At 42.8% G+C, this 21,904-nt stretch overlaps 1 long non-coding RNA gene across 2 annotated transcripts; it reads left to right on the top strand.

Annotated features, from left to right (window-relative positions):
- The first annotated feature begins 340 nt into the window (after positions 1–340).
- Positions 341–6,433, top strand: LOC133920581 (uncharacterized). 2 transcript variants are annotated; one of them, XR_009910129.1, is made up of 3 exons: positions 341–589; positions 676–939; positions 6,153–6,433. It is a non-coding gene; the product is annotated as an uncharacterized LOC133920581 (long non-coding RNA). The 2 variants fall into 2 exon arrangements; XR_009910130.1 differs by lacking the exon at positions 6,153–6,433 and adding an exon at positions 4,743–4,868.
- Positions 6,434–21,904: the final 15,471 nt, after the last annotated feature.

Genomic DNA, 21,904 nt, shown 5'->3' with positions numbered 1-21,904 from the left:
TGGTGTTCTTCAGTGGAACAATACGCTATAGGCTATCCGCAGCTACAGCATCTATCAGAAGCAATGCGGGATATGTCCTATCATTGATAGTGCAAAACATAAGCACTGCTATTGTTGGCATCGTAATATCCATGATTGCAAACTTGAAGCTAGAACGCATAGTTCTATGCTTCCTTCCTTGCGTATTTGCACAAAGTTATGCTCAGGCAAAGTTTATGAGGGGTTTCAGTGCCAATGCCAAGGTATATGGTCTAATCGTTCTTTTCATGGCAATCATATCATTGTGTAGTTTATTTGCTGAAAAATTGTGATGTTGCCTGCAGGAAATGTATGAACAAGCAAGCACGATTGCTAGTGATGCCATAGGCAACACAGAACTATCGCTTCCTTCTGTGTAGAAGAGAAGATAGTCGGAAACTACCGAAAGAAATGTGAAGGTCCTGTGAAGCAAGGACTTCGTCAAGCGGCTTTAAGTGGCGTGGGCTATGGATTCTCATTTGCATTGCTCTTCTGCTTTTATGCTGTATCGTTTTATGTCGGAGCTTGCTTTATACATGATGGGACAGCAGATGTTGGGCAAGTCTTCAAGGTGAAAACCAAAATTGCTGTAGACCATCTCTTTTCCCTGTTTATTTGTTGCTTATAAATTTTGTCTGCTGTTTCATGAAATTGTAGGTCTTCTTTGCTCTAACAATGATGGCTGTCGGGGTTTCGCAGTCCAGTTCCATGGCTCGTGATTTTAGCAATGTGGAAGATGCAGCTGTTTCCATTTTTGGGATTATTGATAGGAAATCCATGATTGATGCAAGCTCCGAGAAAGGAACGACACTAGGGATAGTGGAGGGTAATATAGAGTTGCAGCACGTTAGCTTCAAGTACCCAGCTCGGACTGACGTGCAAATTTTCAGAGATATGTGCTTGAGAATACCGTCTGGCAAGGTGAATACTGTTTTCTTGATAAGCATTCTATTACCATTGCAAATTTACAGTTTAGACTCTGTTTTATCCTAGTTAAATGTTGGTTCATCTTGAAAGGGTTTCCAATATATTAATTTCTAACAATTTAACTGACGTAGACTCGCTCTAGAACAGAAGCCATGGTAAACAATGATGAAATATCCTTAAAAAACTGACAATTGCACAAATTTTGCGTTGATGCGGCTTGCTGAAGAGAACATTAACTGAAATCGAACCTTTTCTTCAGGGGGCAAAGTATAACTAGAATATGCATGCAAAACTGCACAAGCTAGTGTGAAGAGCTAAATCTCCCTTTTCTTGCGTTTGTATCCCTTTGTACTATATATCTTGCCCTTTGGGGCTGATAATAGATAAGCCACACATTCATAATATGGTATCAGGGCTGTAAGGTAGTTCTTCGGTCCCAACAGAGGAGCTCCACAAGTGCTTCCGCTCGCAGCCCCTGGGAGGAGCGATCTTCACTCCTGGGGCCGACCACCTCTACTAGCTGTAGGTTAGTAGTAGTGTGTTGCAGCAACAGCTACCACCTGTTGTCACCGTCGTCTTCGTCAAGCTACAGCTTCCCCAACTAGTGCCGTGGTCGCCAGATCCGCTGCCATCTCACCTTCGGTGTGTAGATCTGCTCGTTGCTAAGCCAAATTGGAATGGCTTCCTTGTCATCGGCAAGTCCAAGCGTTGCTGCACCTCCATCAGCTTGTCTTTTCCCAGATCGGGTCGGCACCACCTCCTGCACATGTGCACCGTGCGTTTATGCCAATGATGTTGCCTCCCGCTCTGGAGCCTGCCAGTCCACCACAGGTTCTGCGCCTCCCTAAGCTCCACGATCGGCCATCGTTGACCCATGCTCGGACTATGGCACAGCAACTCCGTCTCCAAGCTGCTCGGCATGTCCCGGGCTCCGCTGGCCGCACGCCAGAGTCGCCGTCCCTCTTCAACTAGCACACTATGCCATCTGGTCCTCCTCTCCGGATCTGAGTGGAGAAGGGGGGCACCTCGACCTTCCACCGCGACCCCTGCCTCGCGGTGGCGCACCTGCTTCTCCAGTAGCCCGCGTCTGCTCTCGAGCTGCTGCCGCCACTCCGGTGCTAGGCACCACCGAGGAACAGGCTGCCGCTACTTGGAGCTCTCTCAGGCAAGTCATCCTTCTTCCCCGAGCTCGGGGGGCCACCGCCGCATCAGGTCTCCTCTTCCCTAATCTGTGGTTGTTGGTCCCTCTTCTGCTCCAGGCACCTGCAGATCTGCCGGGGGAGGTCATCGCCGCTAGGATAATGATCATCTAGAGCACCCTCCTCGCTGCCACCGTGCCTAGGTCCAGCATAGAGCAGCTGACCGCAACATGTTGCTTTGGGATGCTTCAGAGGAGCTCATAGCGACATTGGACATGCATGTGTCCTCTACTTGGTCCCATGGCCATGTTTTGCTGTTGATTGGGTTGCATATATGGGCTGAAGTGCTACTATCTTGGCCCATCAGGAGCAGAGCACCTGGGGCTGTTTGCTATGCGTGCACCTTTTGACTATGGTGATGCTTACTGCTATGCTCGCTACCTTTGTCGATGCTGCTAATATCCGAGTCTAGTTGAGTCGTTCCGCTGCGTCGATCCAAATTCACTGCGTTCAAGCCTTGAGTTGTGCGTGCCACGCGAATCTGTAAAATCTTTATCGGTCACTGGTTGCTACATTTCATTTTGTGGTTGCCCATGCTTTTGGTTAATCACTTCTTGTTGTCGTTGATGCGGCTTTGTCTTCTCAGTCCTTCTGTAGCCCCTAACTGCTTGTAGCTTCACAGATTGTTTGTACTAGACCTATTCGAATTTGAGCAGCACTCGTTCAGACTTATGCGTGATCCGTCCATTGCTACTCTTTGTCGCTTTTTTTGCGACTCTTGACTAGAGGCATTTCTGTCTTTGGATGTTTATCTTGTGTTGTAATGTGTCTAAGTCTAGTGCTTAATGTCATACCCTCTTCAAATGCAATGCTATTGCTCGTGCCTTGCATTTGAGGGGGGTGTTAAGGGTAAGTGTATTTTCCCTTTTCTATGGTTTGTATCACTTTGTACTATATATCTTCCCCTTTGGGGCTAGTAATAGATAAGCCACACATTCATAACACTGCTCATCATTATATTTATTATTAAGTGCCTCCTGAACTACATGCTCAGACTCAGCATCAAGTGCACTTGTAGCTTCATTAAGAAGTAGTATCCTAGGGTCTTTCAAAATTGCTCTTGCAATTGCAATTCTTTGTTTTTGTCCACCAGATAGTTGTGCGCCATGCTCACCAACCATTGTATCTAATCCCTGAGAATAGGTGGCACTAGTTAGTTATCATTATGAACTCAAATACTGGTGGAAAAAAATGGAAAGAAAATACAACGTCACAGAATCAAAGACCAAAGTGTAAAAAAAAGCGGGGGAAAATGAGCTTACATTTGGCAACTTGCCAATGAACTTTGAGGCATTGGCAAGCATAATTGCACTCCTGATTTCTTCCTCAGATGCACCTTTCTTCGCATACTCGATGTTTTCCCATATAGACGTTGCGAAAAGAATAGGCTCTTGGCCAACAATCCCAATTTTCTGTCTTATCCTGCTAAGGTTTAGCAGCTTCAAATTAACACCATCTAAGAGAACTTCACCTTATTTGTTGATCTTAGAACCTTTCTACCAAGCTAATTACAGTAGACTTTCCACTTCCGCTCTCCCCAGCTAATGCCATTGTTGTGCCAGTCCGAATGGTAATAGAGAAGCCACTGAAGATCGGGTTCTCCGGCCTCGCAGGGTAACTGAAATGGACATCCCTAAGTTCATCAACCACCATGAAGTTCTCAAATACAAGGCCATTCCTTCACTGGCATCAATCTCAGGTTTTCGGTAGATTATTGCAAACATTTTGTAAGCCGCAATCCCTCCTGATGCAAAAGCACTTAAGCATGGAGAAGAATTGCCAAGAGCCCTACAAAAAATTAGGGGAAACCACAGTGAGAAATCTAAAGTGATGGATGAGGATGACTTCTTAGCAGGTGGTGATGATGAGGATATGGTTCCTTCGGATATGAGCAACACTGCTAATAATCCTCAAATCATACAAGAGGCAATTACAAGAGCACGTGCGTGACAATTAAATCACCAGATGAACTCATTTCTTGCTATTTATGCATTCTTAGATGGATTAGTACTAAATTCTTGTGATGTTTCTACTACTTAGGAATATGGGAGGGGCATCACAAACTCATCTGGACGTAATCACTCGAGTGCCAGTCAACTCAAACAACAAGTCGAGCTTAAGTCGGACTCCAAATTCGATTTGGAATTTCAGAACAGTACACAAATAAAACAGGCATAACTCTTGCATACGGAGTGTAATTGAGGCATTCTTAGACTTGTAGGCAAGCTTATGACAAGCCCTTTCTAATGGACCTAGGCTCGACTATATATTACTTATAGTTTAGTCAAAGTAAAAGGAATAAGGTGTTGTATCACTGTTTTAGACCTTCTCGGGTCATGTAATCGTGTTAGGGTCAGAGTCCAGATTGTATACGCTTGTTTCCATGGCTGCACAACCCTAAGTCGACTTCCTCACATTTCCCTATAAATATACAATAGCCATCATAGTTTAGGCTTAGGTTTTGCTTAGATTATTCTATTTTAGACAGTTTCACCGTATATCGGTTTGTAGAACTCTAAATTCGAGCACTTTATTGATAATCAACAATATTCAGATTGCATCCACCTATTCTTACTTGTGTTCTTGATTCAATTGTAGAAAATGCCTTCTTGGCAAGGTCAATCACGTCTTGGCATGGTTGATAATTACGGAGTAGTGGTGTAGTGGTTGTAATGGTTCTCGATCTATTCTAATCAGAGACTTTGGATCATCAATGTCAAAACTCTACCAAATTGACTTATCATATGACCATCAAAAAATTAGACAAACCCACATCAAATGGTATCAGAGTTTTGGTTACCCGTTAGGTAATCTCAGTTATCCCTTTTGTTTTGTCATGTTCCATTACCTAGAGTAAAGAACATTGCCTAAAAAAAATTAGATCTTAGTTTTTCCGCTGTCCAAACCACTTTGTTCCCTTCGCAATTTTGTTTATAGTTTTTGCGTTATTGAGTTTGAGTCCATCGTCGGTGTCTTTGTTGCTAGTCTAGTCATCGTGTTCTAGTTTCTAGTATCAAGTCTTTGCTGATTTAGTCATCGAGTATCCTGGCCTGGTCTTGTTTGCTATGCCGAGATTGTGTCTCTAGTCGAGTCGACCGTTAACTCATGTTTGACCACTAGCCGAGTTAACCATCTACTCAAGTTCGACCACTATTCGGGTTCGATCGCTAGTTGTTTCAACCACCTCCTCAGATTCGACCACCTAGTCGATTTGACCATCCTTTCGAGTCTGACCACCTAGTCGAATTTGACTATCCACTCGATTTTGCCTCTACAACCGAGTCAGAGTCTATTTGTTTCTAGTTGCTCTCGGACACCCTCACGCACCCTTCATATTGAGCATTGTCCAATAAAGTTCGAGTAGAAACTCCTAGCCAAAACAAAGCATGCCAAAGTTCAGAGAGAGAGAGTATCTTTTTATTACCTTTATACCCCGGCTCTCTGAAAAGTCTGTGACCCATATACCTCACTGGTCCTAGAAAACGTAGTAGAGGAGTTTTGAGTTTGTGTCACATTTGGAAAAAAACAGAAAAAAAAAGAAAGAAAGAAAGACGCAAAGGGTGCCAAAAAAAGGAGAGTAAAAAAAAAGGGAGAGAGAATTCAGGTTTGCATTCCAAATTGTGTTTTATTGCACTTTTGTCTGTTATAGTATTCGGCTTGCTTGAGCGAGTTCTAGGAATACATTGGGGCCAGTAACTGTGATGAGTACTGTGGATGTTTATTTAGCTTTGCTAATTTGATTTTAATTACTGCTACTCCTTGCTACTAAATATTTCTTGTCCAAGCTCCACTTTCTATCGATCAAAACAGTTCTCCCTTTCGCAACCGTCTCACTCGCACCCTATAAGGTATCACGAACCAGCCACCAGTTGTGCCTGTTGTGATTGGTAAGAACACTTGCAAGAGCGTGGCAAGACGCTTGAGAGTGTGTGATTCCACTTCAATTCCCACCACCTAATAGTCAATAGGGATAATATATTTTTGTTGTCTCTTGTTTGCTACTAACAGATGAAGCATCAGATGTGAAAGAGTGTGCTTTGAGAGAAGAACTCACAATGTTGTTGGATGATCACGACAATCTATTAATGCCGACATTGATAAGAAGCTTGCGGGAACAAATACCGCTTTGTAGTGACTCAACGATAGCATTGCCATGCTCAATATGTGCTTTGATCGGTTGGTCACTCAACCCCCGAACAACAGCCATATGGACCCTCATGGTGCAGCCTATGAACATGATGAGTCTGTCGCCGATGATGAAATTTTAAGGCAAGAACAAGATGTCTTTGATGCGCAACAATAAGACCGATTAAACTTCAACTGTCAAGGTATGAAAGGTAATTTTTAGAAATATAACCTACATGTTAATGATGATCTATTTGCTAAGGTTAAGTTTACTATCCTTCTTTTGCGGGTGCTTCTGATGCTGAAAAATATTTAGATTGAGATATGACGGTCGAACAGAAGTTTAATGCTCATTTAGTTCCTGAAGTACATAGAGTTAGGCAAGTCACTAGTGAATTTAAAGTATTTGCATTTATTTGGTGGAATAGAGTATACATCGATGGGTTAGCACCTACTACATGGAATGCTTTAAAGGTTGCTATTCGGAAAAGATTTATTCCACCCTCTTTTATACGTGATTTGTATAAGAAATTGCAGCGCTTAAATCAAGAAAATAAATTTGTAGAAAAATATTATCAGGAGCTACAAATTAGTATATTACGTTATGATATTATTGAGGATGAAGAGGGTGCAATGACACACTTTTATGTTGGATTAAGACGTGAAATTCATGACATAGTTGATTACAAAGACTATATAGTATTCCTAGATTGTTCCAATTTACATGTTTGGCAGAGAGAGAATTGTAGGGATGACAACAAAGATAAAAGAATAATTTTGGAATCACGACTACTTCAAAATCAATGCCGAGACAAGCCAAAGCAGAACCACGTTCAGCTACATGGTCTGCTACCCCCTTCTCGAGTAGGGCATGTTCAGTAGCACCTCCGACACCATCACACGTTTTAGAGGTAAGTAAATCTGCTAATATGCACACTCCAACCAAGAGCTCTTCTTCAATTGCTTCTACAGGCTGTTCGACTGGAATTGTGTGCCACCGATACAAGGGAAAGGGTCACGTCATGAAAGATTGTCCAAATCAACGAGCGTACATTGCAACAGAAGACGATGGGTATGTAAGTGCTAGTGATGTTGAGGATGGATATGCTCTTGCAGCTAACCATGCAGGATATGAGGACGAACATGAGACAGAAATCAACCATGAGGAAGAATTGAGTGCCGCTGCCATGGAGAATTATAGGATCCTCATTGTGCAGCAAGTGTTAAGCACTCAAATGGAGCAAGCGGAATAACTACAATGCCATAATTTATTTTAGATGTTCCTCATAGTCAATGATTACCATGTTCGAGTCATTATTGATGGAGAGAGCTGCAACAACTTGGTAAGTTCAGATTTGATCAAGAAGCTTGAATTGTCAACAAGGATACATCGTCATCCTTGCCACATTCAGTGGTTCAACAATAGCAGTAAGGTGAAGGTAATGCAAACAACTAGGGTGTATTTTTCTATTGGTTCATACCACGATTGTGCTGATTTTGATGTAGTTCTCATGTAAGCATGCTCACTCTTGTTAGTCGACCATGAGAATTTGATACTAATGCAACATATCATGGTAGGACTAATAAGTACACTCTTATGCATAAAGGAAAGAAAAACTTTTCTACCTTTAACCCCTGCTGAAATTATGAAATGTGAATAAGAGATAGCTAAAAATAAGAGAAAAGAGCGAGAGCTTGAATCTGAAAATCAGCAAGTAGCAAAAAAATACTTTTCCACAAAAAAGGAGAAAGCAACAACACATTCTAAGTTCGAAGGAATTAAGTTGAAAGGGTACGTTATGCTTTCCACTAAACCTGACCTTACTGGAATTTATGATAAGTTGCCATGCTATACTTTAATATACAAAGATGCTCTAGTTTCGCTCGAGGATATATCAAGCTCTTTGCCTCCTGCTGTTCCTAACCTTTTACAGAAATTTCTGGATGTATTTCCAGCTGAGATACCCCTAGGATTAATTTGATTCTGGGAGCAACCCTGCCAAACCGTGCTGCATATAGGACCAACAAAGAAGAGAATAAAGAAATTCAGGGATAAGTCCAAGACCTTTTGCATTGCGGGTAGGTACAAGAAAGTCTTAGTTCTTGTGTTGTTCCTGTTCTTTTGGTTCCTAAGGAAGACGGTAGTTGGCATATGTGTGTTGATTGTAGGGCCATCAATAATATTACCATAAGATGTCATTATCATATCCCTAGGTTAGGTGACATATTTGATGAGTTGAGTGGTTCTATAATTTTCACTAAAATTGACTTGCAAAGTGGATACCACCAGATTAGGATAAAACTTGGAGATGAATGGAAAATTGCATTTAAAACTAATTTTGGCTTACATGAGTGGTTAGTAATGCCTTTTGGATTAACTAATGCACCAAGTATTTCAATGCGTTTGATGAACGAAGTTTTATGTCCTTTCATCGAAAGATTTGTGGTGGTTTATTTTGATGATATCTTGATTTACAACAAGTCAAATGAACTACACTTTGATCACTTATGTGCTGTTTTAATGCTTTGAGAGATGCACGTTTGTTCGGTAACCTCAAAAAGTGCATCTTTTGCACGGATTGAGTCTCTTTTCTTGGCTATGTTGTTACTCCACAGGGAAAAAAGGTGGATGAAGCAAAAAATCAAAGCCATAAAGAGTTAGCCAACCCCTAAGACTATCACATAGATGATAAGTTTTCATGGTCTTGCGAGTTTCTATCGGCAATTTGTGTGAGATTTCAGCACCATCGTTTTTCTATTGAACAAGTTGACAAAAAAGGAGTGATTTTTAAATGGGGATCTACACAAGAAAAAGCATTCAAGTTGTTGAAAGAGAAGCACGCCCATGCTCCATTGCTCCAACTCCCGGATTTCGGTAAGACTTTTGAACTAGAGTGTGATACCAGTGAGATTGGAATTGGAGGCATGCTAATTCAAGAAGGTAAATATGTTGCTTATTTCAGTGACAAATAAATGGGCAAAGTCTGAATTATTCTACCTATAATAAATAATTGTATGCTTTAGTTCGTGTGCTTAAAAATTGGCAACATTACCTATGGCCCAAAGAATTTGTTATACATTTTGATCATGAATTGCTGAAACATATTAGAAGTTAGGCTAAACTAAATAAATAACATGCTAAATGGGTAGAATTATCAGGTTTTTCCATATGTCATAAAGCATAAGAAATGAAGGACAATGTGATTGTGGATGCGCTTTCTAGGCGTTATACCATGCTATCTCAACTAGATCATAAGATTTTTGGTTTAGAGACCATTAAGGACTTATATGCCACTGATTTAGAGTTTAAACAAGTGCTTGAAAATTGTAAAGAAGGGAAAACATGGAATAAATATGTGCTGAATGACGGTTTGCTTTATCGTGCTAATAAGCTATGCATTACAACTAGCTCCATTCGTCGTTTGTTGTTGCAGTAGGCGCATGGAGCAGGATTGATGGCACATTTTGGAGCAAAAAAGACTGAAGATGTACTGGCCACCCACTTATTCTGGCCAAAGATGAGATGCAATGTTGAACGCTACGTGTCGCGTTGTACTACTTGTAATAAAGCTAAGTCTCATTTAAATCCATATGGTCTTTACATGCCTCTTCCTATTCCTAGTGTACCATGGGAGGATATTTCTATAGATTTTGTGTTAGGTTTGCCTAGGACAAAGAGTGAGAGGGATAGCATATTTATAGTTGTGGACCAATTTTCGAAAATGAACATTTTATACCTTGTCACAAGAGCGAACATAGCTGATTTGTTTTTTAGGAAATTTGTTCGACTACATGGGGTTCATAATACTATCATCTCTTATCATGATGCAAAGTTTTTGAGCCTCTTTTGGAGATCCCTTTGGAACAAATTAGTGGCAAAGCTTATGTTCTCTACTATATGTCATCTCCAAACTGATGGACAAAGAGAGGTCGTCAACCACACATGGCTATCTTAAACAAGAATTTGAAGACGTGGGAAGAGTGTTTACCGCATATTGAATTTTCTTACAATAGGTCGGTACACTCCACCACCAAGGTAAGTCTGTTTCAGGTAGTGTATGGACTTAATCCTCATGCTCCTGTTGATTTACTACCTTTGCCTACTTCTGAAAGATTTAATTTGGATGCTAAGAAGCATGCTGAATTTATTCTTAAGTTGCATGAAACAACTTAAGAGAATATAGAGCACATGTCTAAAAAGTATAGGATTGCTAGAAGTAAAGGTAGGAAAGAAGTAAAATTTGAACTAGATGATTTAGTTTGGTTGCATTTGAGAAAGGATATGTTTCTAGAATTAAGAAAATAAAAGTTGATGCCTAGAGCTGATGATCCGTTTAAGATAATTGAGAAAATAAATGATAATGCATACAAATTGGACCTACGTGCCAATTTTGGGGGTTAGCCTCACGTTTAACATTTCAGATTTGTGGTCATACTTGGGAGAAGAAGATGAGCTCGAGTCGAGGACGACTCCAATTCAAGAGGGGGAGGATGATGAGGACATGGTTCTTTCGGATACGAGGAACACAGTAAATAATCCTCAAATCATACAAGGGCTAATTACAGAGCACGTGCGCAATAATTAAACCACCAGGTGAACTTGTTCCTTACTGTTTATGCCTTCTTGGATCGATTATTACTAAATTATTGTGATATTTTATTGCTTAGGAATATAGGAGAGGCATCACAAGATCACCTGGACGTAATTACTCAAGTGCCAGTCGACTTGAATAACATGTCGAGCTCAAGTCAGACTCCAAATTCGGTTTGGAGTCTCAGGATAGCACATTAGTAAAACAGGCATAACTCTCGCATACGGAGTCCAATTGAGGTGTTCTTGAACTTGCTAGAAAGCTTATGATGAGCCCTTTCCAATGGATCTTGACTCAACCAAATATTCCATATAGTTTAGTCAAAGTTGAAGGAATAAGGTGTTGTGTCACTATTTTGGACTTTCTCAGGTCATGTAATCGTGTCGGGGTCGGAGTTCAGGTTGTGTACACCTCTTTCCATGGCTTCACAACCCTAGGTCAACTTCCTCGTGTCCCCCTATAAATATACAATAGCCAAAGTAGTTTAGGTTTGGGTTTTGCTTAGATATTCTATTTTAGATAGTTTCGCCATATATCAGTTTGTAGAACCCCAAATTCGAGCACTTTATTCGTATCAGCAATATTCAGATTGTATCTACCTACTATTGTTTGTGTTCTTGATTCGCTTGTAGGAAAAGCCTTCTTGGCAACATCAACCGCGTCTTGGCACGATTGATAACCATGTAGTAGTGGTGTAGTGGTTGTGAGGGTTCTCAATATGTTCTGGTTGGAGCCTTTAGATCATCAATGTCAAAACTCCACTAAATCGACTTATCATATTACCTTCAGAAGATTGGGCAAACCCACATCAGGTGACTCGCCAATTTGTGACCCCGTGTCACCACCAGCTTCAATGTCCAACCTTGTAGATCCAGCCCTAACTGCAGCCCCTGAAGCCTCAACACCGACTCCTACTTCTGAGGCTCCAACCCTAACTCTGGCTCCTAAAGATTTGCCCTCGACACCGGTGCCCGAAGTTCTAGCTTCGACTCCAATAAGTTCAGATTTCTCACCGAACTCGTGTGGCCATAATGTTTGATTCATCATGTGGATAGGTGCCAGACCAAGATCATTGAAAGACAGTCGCTAGTGTGGGTGTCGCTGCTGTATGAATCCACCCGAGCTAGGAGCAGGGATTGAGGGGGTGCTCCTCAGAAGCCGTCCAAGAGGCCAGCCCCCATCCTACTCGTGTTGAAGTCCTTCTGGAGCATAAAGCGGCCCAAGCATGGTTGTTCAAGCCACCAAGCCCAGACCACTTCAGATCCAAGAGATTGAGCCCCCTAGTGATGAGTAATGTTGGCCTGATCTTCCGATAGGTAGCGATAAGTCGGTGGGTGGAGAACTCGATGTTTATGATCCAAAGGCTTCGACCCGAACAGATCGTCTCCCTTGCAATCACTACACCACAGCTCCGATGGTTATCAACCGTGTCACACGGTTGACCTCGCCAAGAAGGCTCAATCCCTGCAAGCGTACCGAGAACACAAGCAAGAACGTAGAAGATGCAATTTGAAATATTGTGAATTGAATTCAAGCACTCGAAGTCGGGGTTCCACAAACACTTGCGGTAGCCTAGTCGGTCCGGAACAAGAGCGAAAATCTCACAACTGTGTGTAGATCAATGTCTAAGCAAAACCCAACCCTAATTAGGGCGGCGGCTACTGTATATAAAAGACTAGGGTCAGCCAAGGACCCCTGGACGTGTCCCTAATGGACTCCAACACGTTACACGGCCCAACGGCCCAAAAGATGGTGGCGCAGCACCCTGACAGATTCTGGACATCCACTTGTTTCGACGATTCCCGTTGACTCAGAAATAATTTGGATATGGGACCAGTACCATTGGAAAGCTTATCTCCTTAGCTTTCCAACCATGTGTAGAACGTCGAAAACGGAGTCCGTATGCATCCTGGGCGATGATTTTAGTGCGGACTAGTCCTGGACTCCGAAACGGACTCGAACTGGATTGGGCCTCCACCTTGGCTTGGGCGCCCTTGCTGTTCTTCTCCCATGTTCCTAAGTAACAATACATCACAATTATTCAGTAGCATCCTATCCTCATCAAAATATAAAGGAACACTAAGGAACGAGCTCACCTCATGATTTAGTTGACGTGCACGAGCTCGTGTCAATGGACCTATTGTTGGAGGAATACTCGGTGTGTGTGTGTATCCGAAAGAGTGATGTCCTCATCATCCTCCCCCTCTTGAATTGGAGTCATCCTCGACGCAATGTCATCTTCTTCTCCCAAGTAAGGCTTTAAATCTGAAATGTTAAATGTGGGACTAACCCCATAATCTGCAGGCAACTCAAGCTTATATGCATTATCATTGATCTTTTCCACAATTTTAAAAGGACCATCAGCTCGAGGCAGCAATTTAGACTTTCTCAAATCAGGAAACCTATTTTTGCGCAAATGTAACCACACAAGATCACCAATTTCAAAAGTAATATGTTTCCGACCTTGGCTACCATAAGTTCTATACTTTTCATTCATCTTTTCAATATTTTCCTTAGTCAACTCATGCATTTTCAGAATCAAATCAGCACGTGTCTTAGCATCAAAATTCAATTTCTCGGATGTTGGTAAAGGAAGTAAATCAATAGGGGCACGGGGGTTAAAACCATACACTACCTGAAATGGACTTACCTTGGTGGTGGAGTGAACTGATCTGTTGTAAGCGAACTCAATATGGGGTAGACACTCTTCCCACATCCTCAAATTTTTCTTCAAAACAGCCCGCAACATGGTGGATAATGTGCGGTTCACAACCTCTGTTTGTCCGTCGGTTTGAGGGTGACATGTCGTCAAAAACAGCAGCTTTGTCCCAAGTTTATTCCAAAGTGTCCTCCAAAAGTGGCTCAAAAATTTTGCATCACGATCCGAAACAATGGTGTTAGGCACTCCATGCAAGCGAATGATTTCCCTGAAAAATAAATCAGCTATGTTTGTAGCATCATCGCTTTTGTGACAAGGTATAAAATGTGCCATTTTTGAAAAACGATCCACAACGACAAATATACTATCCCTCCCCCTCTTGGTCCTAGGCAATCCTAAAACAAAATCCATAGAAATATCCTCCCAAGGCACACTAGGAACAGGAAGAGGCATATAAAGTCCATGTGGGTTCAAGCGAGACTTAGCTTTATTGCAAGTAGTGCAGCGTGCCACGTAGAGCTCGACGTCGCGCCTCATCTTAGGCCAAAAGAAGTGAGTAGCCAGTACATCCTCGGTCTTCTTCACTCCAAAATGTCCCATCAAACCACCTCCATGCGCTTCCTGCAAGAACAATAGGCAAATAGAGCTAGCTAGGATGCATAGCCTGTTAGCACGGTATAGTAATCCATCATTTAGCACATATTTATTCCAAGTTCTTCCTTCTTTACAATGTTCGAAAGCATCTTTAAAGTCCAAATCAGTAGCATATAATCCTTCTATTGTTTCTAAACCAAAAATCTTATGATCGAGTTGGGACAACATGGTATAACGTCTAGATAACGCATCTGCAATGACATTGTCTTTACCTTTCTTGTGTTTAATGATATAAGGAAAAGACTCTATAAATTCAACCCATTTAGCATGACGTTTGTTCAGTTTGGCTTCTAATATGTTTCAAAGCTTCATGATCAGAATGAATAATAAACTCCTTAGGCCAAAGATAATGTTGCCATGTTTCTAAAACTCGCACTAAAGCATACAACTCCTTATCATAAGTCGAATAATTAAGAGATGGCCCATTCAATTTCTCACTAAAATAAGCAACAGGTTTACCTCCTTGTAGTAGCACTCCTCCAATTCCAATAACGCTAGCATCACATTCTAACTCAAAAGTCTTTCCAAAGTCCGGAAGTTGGAGTAGAGGTGCATGCGTAAGCTTATCTTTCAGCGTATTAAAAGCATGTTCTTGTGCTGGCCCCCATTGGAACGGAACGCCCTTCTTTGTCAACTCATTGAGTGGGGCAGCAATGGTGCTGAAATCTCTCACAAAACGCCGATAGAACCCTGCAAGGCCATGAAAGCTTCTCACCTGTGTGATAGTCCCAGGGGTCGGCCAGCTCTTGATGGCTTCAATTTTAGCTTCATCCACTTCAATTCCCTGTGGAGTAACAACATAGCCAAGAAAAGCAACTCTATTCGTGCAAAAGGTGCACTTGTCAAGGTTAGCAAACAATCGTGCCTCTCTTAAAGCAGTAAAAACAGCACATAGATAAACAATGTGTTCTTCATGTGACTTGCTATAGATCAAAATATCATCAAAGTACACCACCACAAATCTTCCTATGAAAGCACGTAAAACCTCATTCATCAATCTCATGAAAGTGCTAGGTGCATTAGTTAAACCAAAAGGCATTACTAACCACTCGTATAGACCGAACTTAGTTTTGAAAGCAGTTTTCCATTCATCTCCCAATTTCATTCTTATTTGGTGGTAACCACTACGCAAGTCAATCTTCGTGAAAATAATAGAACCACTCAACTCATCAAGCATGTCGTCTAGCCTAAGAATAGTGTGACGATACCTTATTGTGATATTATTAATGGCTCTACAATCAACACACATGCGCCATGTACCATCTTTCTTAGGAACCAAAAGAACAGGAACAGAACAAGGACTAAGGCTCTCTCGTACGTACCCACGGTCCAAAAGATCTTGGACTTGTCGCTGAATTTCCTTAGTCTCCTCCGGATTGGTCCTATATGCAGCGCGGTTTGGCAAAGTCGCTCCCGGGATCAAATCTATTTGGTGCTCTATCCCTCTCAATGGTGGCAGCCCCGGGGGTATCTCAGCTGGGAAGACATCCTTATACTCCTGCAAAAGGTTAGTGACAGCAGTAGGCAAAGAGCTAGGTATATCATCAATTGAAAATAAAACCTCTTTGCATACGAAAGCATAGCACAAAGTATCATTATCTTGAATTTCAGCAAGGTCAGATTTAGTAGCAAGCATAACACCACCCTTTAACTTAATGCCTTCGGACCTAGGTGTGTTCTTCTCTTTCTTAGGTGGAAAAACAGATTGAGCTACTTGCTGATTTTCAGATTCCAAAACTCGTTCTTTCTTTTCTTTTTCAGCTAAAGCTTTATCACATTGCACAATTTCAGCAGGTGTCAAAGGAAGCAAAGAGATTTTCTTTCCCTTGTGCATGAGAGAGTATTTATTACTTCTACCATGGTGTGTAGCATCGGTATCAAATTCCCAAGGACGGCCTAACAAAAGTGAACATGCTTGCATAGGCACTACATCAAAATCAGCATAATCATGGTAGGAACCAATAGAAAAATGTACTCTCGCAGATTGTGTTACCTTAACCTTACCGCTGTTATTGAACCACTGAATGTAGTATGGATGAGGATGTGCACGTGTTGGCAAGGAAAGATTCTTCACAAGATCGGAGCTCAAGAGGTTGTTGCAACTCCCGCCATCAATTATGGTACGAACACGTGCATCTTTGACAATGAGGAATGTCTGGAACAGATTATGGCGTTGTAGCTACTCCGCTTGCCCCATTTGAGAACTCAACACTCGCTTCACAATGAAGGTGCGTGCTGCATAACTCTCCGTGGCAGCGGTACCACTAATCTCCTCCCCCTCACTATCCATGTCATGATCAGCTGCAAGATTAGCTTCAAATGCATATTCTTCCTCGACATCACTATGACTAACATATCCAACATCTGCTGTTGCGGAGTATGCTCGCTGGCTTGGGCAATCCTTCATGACGTGGCTAATACCTTGGCAGCGACGGCACACAATGCCCGTTGTACAACCCGTGGTAGCTGCACCTGACGAAGAGCGTGGCATTGGATCCTGCGAAACAGTAGATTTACTCACCTCACGTGATGGTTGTGGTGCTCCTGCTAAACGCGCCCGAGTGTTGGAGGAGGGGGCAGCAGATCATGTAGATGTAGAAGGGAATGTTGTTGCTTGTCCCGGTGGTACTCGTGAAGTAGATGTACTCCCAAAATTGTTCCGCCATTTCTGCACCTGTTGTCGACCCTGCAATTCTTTTTCTGCCAAGATAGCAAAATGGAACAACCTATTGGTAGTATTGTAATCTTTATAATAAAAAAGGTCCTGAATTTCACGTCTCAACCCGGAGTAAAAACGAATCATGTATCCTCATCATCCTCTTGTATACTACAACGGAGCATAGCAATTTGAAGCTCTTGATAGTAATCATGCACAGATTTAGAACCTTGATTTAAGCGCTGCAATTTCTTTTTCAATTCACGTGTATAATCAGGAGGAATAAATCTATTGCGAATGGCACGCTTTAGTCTAGGCCATGATTCAGGTTCTAAGCCACTAGAAACTAGACCATTCCACCAAATAACAGCATAATTCGTGAACTCACAAGTGGCTAGTCTAACTCTATGCATTTCAGGAACCATATGAGAACTATACTTTTGATCAACCGTCATTTCCCAATTCAAATAAGCATCAGCATCATATGCACCATCAAAAGGAGGCATTGAAAACTTAATCTTAGAATAAGGATCATCGCAACCGTTGCGATTAACATTATTACCTCCATTACCTTGACGACGCTGTTGTTGTCCACGACGTAATTGTTCAGCATGAGGACGTTGCTCAGCACGCGCATCTTGCCCAACAAAAACCTCACCATCTTCTTGGTCACCATTATTAGTATCATCATTATCATCATGTGAATGGTCATCATCCTGTGGTGGCTGTCGCAACTCAAGGTCGTTGACTCGCGTGACGAGGTTAGCAATGCTTGTTGTAATGTCTGTCAATAGCCTAGTATGATCCTGCAAGGCTTTGTTGAGTTCTTCCTTGGACACACAATCCTTAAAATCCGATGGAGAACCATCACCTGACATGGTTAGTAGAAAACAAAGGACAACAAATATTATCCCTATCAACTACTAGGTTGTGGAAAGGTTGAATCACACACACTCAAGCATCTTACCACGCTCTTACAAATGTTCTTACCAACGCAGCAAGGAAGAACAACCGTGGAAGCGTGGGATGATTGCAAGAGTGAACCTGTTCGGATCAAAGGAGGTGGAGCTTGGAAGGCACAATATGGTAGCAAGGATTAGCAATAATTGTAATCAGAAGAGCAAAGCTAAATAAGTGTCCAAAGTATGAATAACAGTTGCTGGTCTATCACGTGTCCCTAGTCCTAGCACAACAGCTGAAACAAAAGCTAAAAAGGATGATCAGAGAAAGACACAGCAAACAGCACAATTATCTGGGTGTTCTCAATGTGCTCCTCTTTTTTGTCTTTTAGCACTAGTAGGAATCACGAAAAAAAAATTCGTATTTTTTTGATATTTTTTTTCTGAACTAGGAGCACACAAGCAACAATCACAAAAATTTTTAGCTCAAACGGATGCAAGATGTGGCCTACGGAAAATCAAGCACGTTCTCTGAAAAAGCGTGCGGAAACTTCGCGGCTCGAATACTCAATCTTCCGAGCCGAATTTGGGTAAAAAATTTCGGCGGAACCCGGGAAATCCGGGGAGCAACGGATGTAACTTTTTCTGTAGATGTCCGTGAAAAATTTTTTTGCCTGATTCCGAGTCCGTATGAGAAAGCTATGGCCGTTTTACTGAACCCCTGTCGAGTTAGGGTTTTTTTTTCAAGCAACTCTTGCAGAAATTGACCTCTTTAAGGTATTGCAAGAAATAGGATCGCGAGATGAACAAGGGTGGCAGCGGTGGCAGGGCAATTGATACAAGGCGGCTTGCGACCTATCTAGGGTTGGCGTGGCGGAAAGTAACACAAGGCGGCTCGCGGTGGCAAATCGAGTAATGTGGTGGCTTGACTTGTTGGTGGGGATGGTGGCGATGGGTAATGTTGGCCTGATCTTCCGATAGGTAGCGATAAGTCGGTGGGTGGAGAACTCGACGTTGATGATCCAAAGGCTTCGACCCGAACAGATCGTCTCCCTTGCAATCACTACACCACAGCTCCGATGGTTATCAACCGTATCGCGCGGTTGACCTCGCCAAGAAGGCTCAATCCCTGCAAGCGTACCGAGAACACAAGCAAGAATGTAGAAGATGCAATCTGAAATATTGCGAATTGAATTCAAGCACTCGAAGTCGGGGTTCCACAAACACTTGCGGCGGCCTAGTCGATCCGGAACAAGAGCGAAAATCTCACAACTGTGTGTAGATCAATGTCTAAGCAAAACCCAACCCTAATTAGGACGGCGGATACTATATATAAAAGACTAGGGTCAGCCAAGGACCCCTGGACGTGTCACTAATGGACTCCAACACGTTACACGGCCCAACGGCCCAAAAGATGGTGGCGCAGCACCCTGACAGATTATGGACGTCCACTTGTTTCGACGATTCCCGTTGACTCAGAAATAATTTGGACATGGGACCAGTACCGTTGGAAAGCTTATCTCCTTAGCTTTCCAACCATATGTAGAACGTCGAAAACGGAGTTCGTATGCATCCTGGGCGATGATTTTAGTGCGGATTGGTCCTGAACTCCGAAACGGACTCGAACTGGATTGGGCCTCCACCTTGGCTTGGGCACCCTTGCTGTTCTTCTCCCATGTTCCTAAGTAACAATACATCACAATTATTCAGTAGCATCCCGTCCTCATCAAAATATAAAGGAACACTAAGGAACGAGCTCACCTCATGATTTAGTTGATGTGCACGAGCTCGTGTCAATGGACCTATTGTTGGAGGAATACTCGGTGTGTGTGTATCCGAAAGAGTGATGTCCTCATCACCTAGTGCTTGCTGACAAAATCAGGCAGGTGGAGGTTCCATCGCCCAGGGCAGATGTAAACCTAATCCACGGGCTGCCTGGTGACATGTGTTGGAGGGAGGTCATCAGGGGGGCCCAAGGCCTTGGCGTCGTGACCTGGAGACCACCTTTGGCTCCTTCATGGTAGATGCTTCCCTACAAAACAACCTCTTAATTGATGGAATCGTAGGTACTTACCAGACACTTTGCTGATGTGCATGTCATGGCTACACACACTTTGTGGTGAGGCCCATCAAGCGATGACTCGGGTGACCAAACTCGAGGGGGAGCTCATTGAGAAGGACCGCCGACTGGTTGAGATGAGCTCCCAACTCTCCCAGGAGGTCACCGAGAAGGAGAGGATGCACTCCGAGCTGGAGAGCAAATCGAAGGTAAGCCCTCAATAACTTGGACGCACCATGCTTTTACCTTCTCACTCTAAACATGATGTCTTCTAGAGCTATCAAAGACCCGCAACACCCTAGCTCAGGAGGGGGCCCATATGTCCTCCATCTGATAGAAGCTTGATGTGGCCCTGGATGTATTCTAGGATGCCCTAACCGCAGTCAGGATCTAGGTGTTGCCTATGGAAGCCATTGACGCCACCGGACTAGTTGTCCAGGCAACCAAACTCGCTGAGGCCTTTGAAGGCCTCCAGCCAAAGGTGGTTGACCATGTCTCGAGCCAAGCCTAGCAAGACACGAAGGAGACGGTCACCTAGGTGCTATCCCTTCTGAAGGCGCACTACCAGAACATCGACACTGAAGTCCTTCAGGCGGACTTCCCTGGGAAGATGGAGGAGGAGGCGATCCAAAAGGTGCAGGAGATGCTTAGGCTGGCCAAGGTATACATTATTGTGATGACGTTTTCAACATCGCCTTAAAACTCTTATTTCCTGCAACCTTGTAATAAGAACTCGATAGTTTGTTAGGACTTAAGACTCTTATCCTGAGCATTTCGTTCTTGAATCGGGAACATCGCGGGTGCCTGGTACTGGATACGTTCAACAACATCTCATTGTAGCCTTACTCGCTTTTCCCTTCGATTAGTTCGGGCTGCATTGGTCACTAGTTGAGGCGCTTATTATGGTCAGCCTTAGATCCACTTTGAGTGGAAGACATCATAGCCTCTAGAAACTCATGGGATAGAATAAGGAACCTTTTTGCAACCCCGAAGTCATGACTTAGTGATCCATACCTTCATGTTAGAATTTGCTTTCAGAACTTGCACAATATGTCATTTTCAGTTTCTAGTACTAAGTACCCATTAAGCCCCCGGCTGTCTACTCGGGAAGACTTTTTGGGTAGGCATTCAAGAAGTTAAAAGATAAATAATGTAATATGGTAAAAGGAACTCATATTACCTTTCAATAGTAGAAAAACATTTCTGAACCTTGGGTGCGCACATGGGCAAAAGAGTACCTGGGAGGTGGCTTACCATGTTCCCAAGCATTTGGATGCAAGAGAAGACAGATAAGGTTGAAAAAGGGATTCAAGCAATTTGTTGGGCAATATGAACTTGATCATTACAAATATACTCTTAGTACCTACATATGATATGGGACTTACATAGCTAAACGATGTTCCATTAATTATTGTCGACCTATCACCTTAAACCTAAATGACACAGACTAGATTTGACCAATACGCACGGGCCCTTCTACTTCGGGGGTAGCTCATTATTGTTCATTGTATATGAACATATTCATGGAACTAGATCCTTGGGTTGTCGGGTATGCTTCTCAAGCGCTCTGGTTATGGTCATGATGAAGGCTTCTTATTCACCTTGATCCTTGAGCTCTTGGTTTCCTTGTCAGGTTGGTGTTAAGACACCATGTCGACAATGTGCTTATCGCAGTGAAGACCTACCTTGGGGCAACCCTGGACGGTGATGACCCCCTCAGGTCTCATGATCTTCACGCTCAGATAGGCATAGTGCACAGTAACTATGAACTTTGCTAGGGTTGGTCATCCTATGATGACGTTGTGCAACATCACGAAGTCAACCACATCAAAAAAAAAATCTTCTTTGTCCAAAAATTGCCATGCTTCCTGAAAGTGACGGGGAGCAAGATCTGGCCAATAGGTTGGCTGAAGATCCAGATGTTATGTCGTGGAACACTTGCATACCTGGCTTGATGGTAGATTGGAAGATCTGTACCGCATTGAGTGCACCTGGGAAAGGATGTTCAGAGAACTTCCTAGATCGATAAGAACCCTCACAGGAGACCTTGTAGTTGTTGATTGTAGGCTCAACCATTATCGGGAAGTAGCCTAGCCATATGAAGTTGTATTGGCAA

This window comes from Phragmites australis, chromosome 6 (assembly GCF_958298935.1).
Source record: "Phragmites australis chromosome 6, lpPhrAust1.1, whole genome shotgun sequence".
In the NCBI taxonomy this organism is placed as follows: Eukaryota; Viridiplantae; Streptophyta; class Magnoliopsida; order Poales; family Poaceae; genus Phragmites; species Phragmites australis.
Note: the sequence above shows the minus strand (reverse complement) of the source record. Positions and strands in the feature narration are given on the sequence as shown.